Raw genomic sequence first — 8,021 nt, forward strand, 5'->3', positions numbered from 1 at the left:
GGGAGTAGGGGGTGACATCACATATAGCTCAGAGGCTTGGGTCGGCAGTAGGGGGAGTAGGGGGTGACATCACATATAGCTCGGGGCTTGGGTCGGCAGTAGGCGGAGGGGGGTTTCGCTCGTCACGATTCCCGACATGGGTACAATGTGTGACATCACATATAGCTCAGAGGCTTGGGTCGACAGTAGGGGGAGGGGGTGACATCACATATAGCTCAGAGGCTTGGGTCGACAGTAGGGGTAGTAGGGTGTGACATCACATATAGCTCAGAGGCCTTGGTCGACAGTAGGGGGAGTAGGTTGTGACATCACATATAGCTCAGAGGCTTGGGTCGACAGTAGGGGGGAGGGGGTGACATCACATATAGCTCAGAGGCTTAGGTCGACAGTAAGGGGAGTAGGGTGTGACATCACATATAGCTCAGAGGCTTGGGTCGACAGTAAGGGGAGTAGGGTGTGACATCACATATAGCTCAGAGGCTTAGGTCGGAAGTAGGGTGTGACATCACATATAGCTCAGAGGCTTGAGTCGGCAGTAGGGGGAGTAGGGTGTGACATCACATATAGCTCAGAGGCTTGGGTCGACAGTAGGGGGAGGGGGTGACATCACATATAGCTCAGAGGCTTGGGTCGACAGTAGGGGGACTAGAAGTGGTGACATCACATATAGCTCAGAGGCTTGGGTCGACAGAAGGGGGAGTAGGGTGTGACATCACATATAGCCCAGAGGCTTAGGTCGGAAGTAGGGTGTGACATCACATATAGCTCAGAGGCTTGGGTCGACAGTAGGGGGAGGGGGTGACATCACATATAGCTCAGAGGCTTGGGTCGACAGTAGGGGGAGTAGGGTGTGACATCACATATAGCTCAGAGGCTTAGGTCGGAAGTAGGGTGTGACATCACATATAGCTCAGAGGCTTGGGTCGACAGTAGGGGGAGTAGGGTGTGACATCACATATAGCTCGGAGGCTTAGGTCGGAAGTAGGGTGTGACATCACATATAGCTCAGAAGCTTGGGTCGACAGTAGGGGGAGTAGGGTGTGACATCACATATAGCTCAGAGGCTTGAGTCGGCAGTAGGGGGAGGGGGTGACATCACATATAGCTCAGAGGCTTGGGTCGACAGTAGGGGGAGTAGGGTGTGACATCACATATAGCTCAGAGGCTTGGGTCGGCAGTAGGGGGAGTAGGGGGTGACATCACATATAGCTCAGAGGCTTGGGTCGGCAGTAGGGGGAGTAGGGGGTGACATCACATATAGCTCGGGGCTTGGGTCGGCAGTAGGCGGAGGGGGGTTTCGCTCGTCACGATTCCCGACATGGGTACAATGTGTGAAGCCTATTTCTGGTGTCCCCCGCTGTGATATTGCTGGAATAAAAGCGGAGTAAAACAATACTCACTCACCACTCTTTATATTATAATGCAAGTCTTCTTAACGTCTGTCAATCCCAGAATAACCTGTCTTCACAAACGACAGTCATGTTGTACCAACAAAAGGGGGCAGGGGTGGCCCAGTCGTCTATCGCGCCGCGATTCGCTGTGCATAGCACGCCATGAACCTATGATTGTGGGTTCGAATCCCGGTTCGCCCCGATTATGTTTCTAGGTTTGTCAGCACCATACCCGTGCTCGTGGGTTTCACCGAAGTGGTAAACGTCTGAGACCTGCATCACTTCGGGCTTTCCTCCCACATTATGCTGACACGCCGTGATGTAACTGGAATACTGTTAAAAGCGGCGTTAAACCCAACTCACTCACTCACTCACCAACAAAAGGCGCTAACGGTACTACGCACGTTTATAGCAGATTAGGGCAACGGATGGAAAGTGCCGTTACTCCATTCACATATGAAGGTACAGTGTTGAATCTTTAGCCACACATAACGAACTGCTTATTCATCAATTTTGGGAAGAAACATCCCGCTCAATACCGCGATATTCCCGTCACTGTACATCAGTGTAAGTGCCAGTATTAGCCCCGTGAAGATCCAATTGCGCGGATCCATGCTTATTACATCAATCACTGGATTGTCTGGTCCAGACTCGATTATTTACAGACCGCCGTCATATAGCATGAATATTGCTGAGTGCGGAGTTATAGAACAACAACAACAATCAGTCTAATTAAATTCATTGCATAATCTACATTTCATGTTTACATTTTGATGCAAAATCACACATTGACGGTTTCGAGTGGGAAGTGACTGGTCCTGAGCAGCAAACAGAAAGCCTTTTGTTTCACCTATGACTGTTTCACCTGCAGGGTGAACCTCTTAACACACTGCACATAAACTCGATGCAGTGGTCGTTCAGAAAACCTCTCGAGTCTGGGCAGATTTGATATGGCACCTCGCTTGGTTGACTCTTATTTCTGTACCGTCCAGCAGTACAGAACCGTCAACAAAACCAACATTGACATTGAGATAATGTCCAACATCCTTGGCTCGTTTAAGAAAACTGTGGAATGCCTTGTTTTTATCATGAGTCTTGACATGCTTCAAAATAGGATCATCAGACATATAAATGCGTGCAAAAGTGCACAAAACAATTCTATCATGAACAGCCTCCACGTTAATCAAACCACGCCCTCCCATGTTATTATTATTATTATTATTATTTATTATTATTATTATTATTATTATTATTATTATTATTATTATTATTATTCCACACGTCATATAAATCAAGTTCATTGCACTGTAAGTGTGTGCTCAAGCTTCAGTCAATAAAACTAACGTCACATCTTGTATTTATTCAATTTATTATATACGATCGCGTGTTTCCATACACGATAAGGAAAACTGTTTGCTCGTTTTAATGATAACGTTTGATGATGGCCGCCTGTCGATACTGGAGTGTGGGCCACATATCTCTGTTTCAGCAACGTCCGTCCCACGTCATAGCTAGCATTTGGATACCATGCATTCAACCAAACAACTGAGCCTGAGCTCCCGAGATCCCCTTAGTCACGCATTGGTTGCTGGGGACTTATATATGTTAACTGTCAAATATTTCGCAAACTCCTTCAGAAATGATTTTAGTAACTGTTCTTTTAAAAATGGCGAAGGGGACGCATTTTTTATTACGAGTGTTGTACTCACATTAAATATATACTACTCAAAAGAAGTTAAAGAACACCCGATTCTTTCATATTACTATATGAGGATAAGAAATTTATGGATGAACAACTTCTTTATTACAATTAAGAGCGACGTTTCGGTGTAGGTTCTAACACCGTTATCAAGCAAGTGTAAATAAATTTCTTATCCTCACTTAGTACTCCAACTTCTAAATGCCTATCAAAGAAGTCATATTACTATAGTTAATGTGTCTTGGCATGTGAGATTAACTAAAGTAATATGAAAGATTTGGGTGTTCTTTAACTTCTTTTGAGTGGTATATGTAATACTGCAATGTTAATAAAGGTATACATTTCTATTCAACCTTCGGCGATTGCCCATTCACACTATAGGAGTATCGACTTGTACAGTCCCGCTGCTGTGTGTCCGACAATGTAAAGTTATTATGGTTCCGTGTGTAGTCAATATTCACAATGGTGATTCATAGTTAGTAATGTATATGACAACTGTTAGAAGTGACTTACGGCATCAAATCTAAAGCTGTACGAACAAGTCAGTCAGTCACTGATGTCCGAATGTGGAAGGTACGTTCAGAGGTGGGGTGAGATGAAATTGGGTTTAACGTCGCGTCCAAGATTATTGCACTTACAGTAAACTACGGTTATAACGAACTTATAGGGACTACTAATTTTAGTTCGTTATAACCGTGGTTCGTTATATGCATATATACAGCATAACTAAGCAAATAGTCGGGGCTGAAAAAAACAAGTTGGTTATATCCGTCAGTTCGTTATAAGCGTGTTCGTTATAACCGTAGTTTACTGTATATAGCGACGTGCATGCACGTGTGTGTGTGTGTGTGTGTGTGTGTGTGTGTGTGTGTGTGTGTGTGTGTGTGTGTGGCTGCTTGTACTAGTCCGGACTGATGCCGATTTATAGTGCTAGCTCACTGAGATAACATGCCGCAGTTTAACATGAATACTCCACTCAGACACAGTGTACTGACTCCGAGCCGAGCAGTCATCTCCGGGCGGACGCTCTACCACTAGACCACGGAGGCGGTCAGGTACGTTCAGAGAGACGCGGCTGAATGTGAGCACATCAACCCGGTTGGCAGAACAAAGACCACAGCCAGGAGGACACACGGATTTGATCCCATTACCAGCGGATCCTGAGACGGCAAAAGGTACGCAACCTTGCACAGCTATTTGTGGCAACCTAGATCACTGATTTCCCCCGAGCCCCCAGTGCCAGGCAACTTAGAACGAACGTTTCTGCAGATATAGCGGGTGTATTATTTCAATATTTTGGGCGTGTCAGGACACACAGATATTTTATGACATAATATTAGATTTATAACGCATGTCTGTTTGCTTGTTCGTTGTGTAACGCCGCACTCCGCGATATTCCAACTATCTGATGGCTGGTTGTAAATAATCGAGTCTGGACCAGACATCATGAGCATCCCTCTACGCAATTTGGGATACGATGGCATGCATCAACCAAGTCAGCGAGCCTGACCACCCGATCCCGTTAGTCGCCTCCTAGGACAAGCATGGGTTGCTGAGGACAAATTCTAACGGGTCTTCATGGGTCATGACGCAACTATTGGAGTTGAGGAACTGTATGATTGTTCAAGGTCACCTCGACTGTAGAGCTGCCATACATTTGTTTGTTTGTTGTTTTACGCCGCACTATAATATTACACCTATATGACGGCGGTCTGTAAATAATCGAGTCTGGACCAGACAATCCAGGGATTGGCATCATGAGCATCGACCCACGCAGTTAGGATACGATGACATGCATCAGCCAAGTCAGCGAGCCTGACCACCCGATCCCGTTAGTCGCCTTTTTCGGCAAGCATAGTCGCCTTTTACGGCAAGCATGGGTTAGTGAAGACCTATTCTACCCCGGATCTTCACGGCCGCCATACATGTAGACTTGAACAATACTATTATTTATTACCCTTGGAATAAACTATATTGGTACACATATTTCTGATATTCGCACAGTGTACAATTTTTGTTTTTGAGTTATCCTTGGCTTTTGATTGGTTTATTGTGAACCCTGACCTTTACGGGACTTCTTTCGCAACATTCATTCGTTCATATTTCGATCACAAGAGCACTGTTTAATGATGCTGGGAATGCAACTCCCCAAATAGGGATACAAACTAAATTGTAGTTTTATTATTAAATGCTGAATCAATTTTCGGAAAAGGAATGATATCTCATTGTAATATGCATGTGCAGGTGATCATCGATTTCTCTGAATGAGCGTGTCACTTTGCATGGTACTGAATGGCCGCGACATTTCGGATGAGTGAGTGAGTGAGTGAGTATGGTTTTACGCCGCTTTTGGCAATATTCCAGCATTATCAGGGCGGGGAACACCAGAAATGGGCTTGACACATTGTACCCATGTCGGGAATCGAACCCGGGTCTTCGGCGTGACGAGCTAACGCTTTAACCACTAGGCTACCCGACCGCCCCCATTTCGGATGAAGCAATAGACAATAGACGCCTTCGCCCAAACTGAAATAATAAACACCAAATTGCAGAGTGCATGATCCTTGATACAAGGTCGTTTTCAGCTAGATTCAATGCTGGTTAGGCAGCGAGAGAGACGGCAAGGTTGTTGACATCAGACACTTTGACCGTGATTTCTACTGGGATGAGTGAGTGAGTGAGTATGGTTTTACGCCGCTTTTAGCAATATTCCAGCAATATCACGACGGGGGACACCAGAAATGGGATTCACACATTGTACCCATGTTGGGAATCGAACCCAGGTCTTAGGCGTGACGAGCGAACGCTTTAACCACTAGGCTATCCGACCGCCCCCCCCACTGGGGTGAAGTGGACGAATACACGAGACGTAGGTATCAACTGAAACATCCGATACACTATCCATGACACATTTCCGGCAGTATATATGTAATAGCCAGTTTCAAACTTGAAACATTGTTTTTCGCCATGTTGACATTTCATCCCTTCATGGAATGTTAGAAGCCAAACTGGACATCGTTGTCTGCAGCGCATGAGTTTTGTCAGTCTACCACACTCTTGTGCTTAGACATTGTACTAGTACTACTAGTTCACAGGGCGAAATTAACGTGAGATTAAGATCAAAATAATCTGTTAAACTGACGTTTTCTCAGTAATGATAAGGCGTTACTGCATTGCTAAAAAACCGAACCCGCCTTTCAAATTGACAACATATATTTTTGTGTGTATCTGTATTGGAGAAAAAATGAACTGGAAACTGTATTATGTACAGTGCCATGATCTCTCTGACGTCCGCTGTGATTTGGTTCACAAACGCTGAAACCTTGACCTTTCTCTCAGTTGCCTTGCAGAACTGAAACTGTTGCTTCCTCTTCAAATTTACTGTGATAAGGAGGCGGTCGGGTAGCCTAGTGGTTAAAGCGTTCGCTCGTCACGCCGAAGACCCGGGTTCGATTCCCGACATGGGTGCTAAGTGTGAAGCCCATTTCTGGTGTCCCCCGCCGTGATATTGTTGGAATATTGCTAAAAGCGGCGTAAAACCATACTCACCCACACCTACTGTGATAAAAAAATAGAATGCTACACTCGCTTAATATCAAATCAAGTTTATATCGATAAACCTCGGGCAATAAACTGTGATTTTATCTACCAAAAACAATGGTCCCAGGAATTGTCCCAAAAAGTAATTATAACTTTAGAAGCTTTTTCAAAAAAGGACCAGTCTGCCACAAAACTTACATTGTTGCAAGTGTTTTTCTTAAAACAATATTCACTCATGGTTTTAATTGAAAAAGTATATGGTTTTGCAGCTGTTACTGAGAAAATGTCTAATCACCAGACAAAATACCATTGCATTACCATTATTCAAAGTTAATATTTGGAATAACCATGTGGTCAAAACTCAATGATGATGTTATCGCTAGCAAAATGGATATTTTGAATATCCCGAATTAAAGCTTAACTTTCAACCTGTATTTTCTGGGTGTATGAGATGCTCCAAATATTTTACCATCACTTGAGTCTTACCTTAATGAAACTTTCCCATTCTGGCAGTTTCGAACGAGAACGAATGGGACGTTACTTGCCATCGTATAGAAAGTCGTACAGAGAACAGTATGAGGCTTTATTGTCAGAGTTATTTGCCCTTGATGACATTTGGATGTTGGTCGTGGGAACATTCTCTGCGATCATTTACCTCATCCGATGTAAATGAACGCTTTCGGGCAGTAAACTTTAACCTGAATAGAAGATGATTAGAAGATATAACAGGAAGGTAAGATACCTCTCGAATGACTTCACAACTTTCTGAGCTGGCAACCGCTGATGTGTAGGCCTAAATCTAAACGTTCTAAACGTGCTAGTGGCACACCTGACGGCTGAGAGGCCTACATCTCTTATTCTCGGGGGGTAGACTGGTGTAGGGAGACCTCATGTAGGCAGGAAGGAAGGAAGACCTAATCTCCGTAATTACCCGGATCAGTTCACCTCGACAATGAAGGCAGTGTACGGTTCGCTGCAGCAACGCATTTTGAGTTACCTCCATACATACTAATAAGTAGTAGGCCCCTATATGGACTCTGAGTTACGGACCCGTGAATATATATGCTCCGGTGTTTCAGTAATGTCACTATATTTTGTCACCAATACAAAGTGTCTCGATTTAATCAAGCGAAATAAATTAAGTGTGAAAACGCTGTGCTCGGAAAACGGCACTTGTTTGAAATGTAAACAAAGCAAAATTCAGATTTTACACTGTGTAAATTACAAATAACAGTACGCAGATTGTGAGAATATTTCTGATTACTTACATGTCACATTTATGAACAGACGATCCCTGAATCAATGAAAGTCCCGTCGTAAAATCCCGCGTACTGTTGTCGGTGAACACGCCATTTTGTAAACGTCGGTCACCGGTAGTGATGTCATACGTC

Source organism: Haliotis rufescens, unplaced genomic scaffold (genome assembly GCF_023055435.1).
Source record: "Haliotis rufescens isolate VD_foot unplaced genomic scaffold, xgHalRufe1.0.p SCAF_18, whole genome shotgun sequence".
NCBI lineage: Eukaryota > Metazoa > Mollusca > Gastropoda > Lepetellida > Haliotidae > Haliotis > Haliotis rufescens.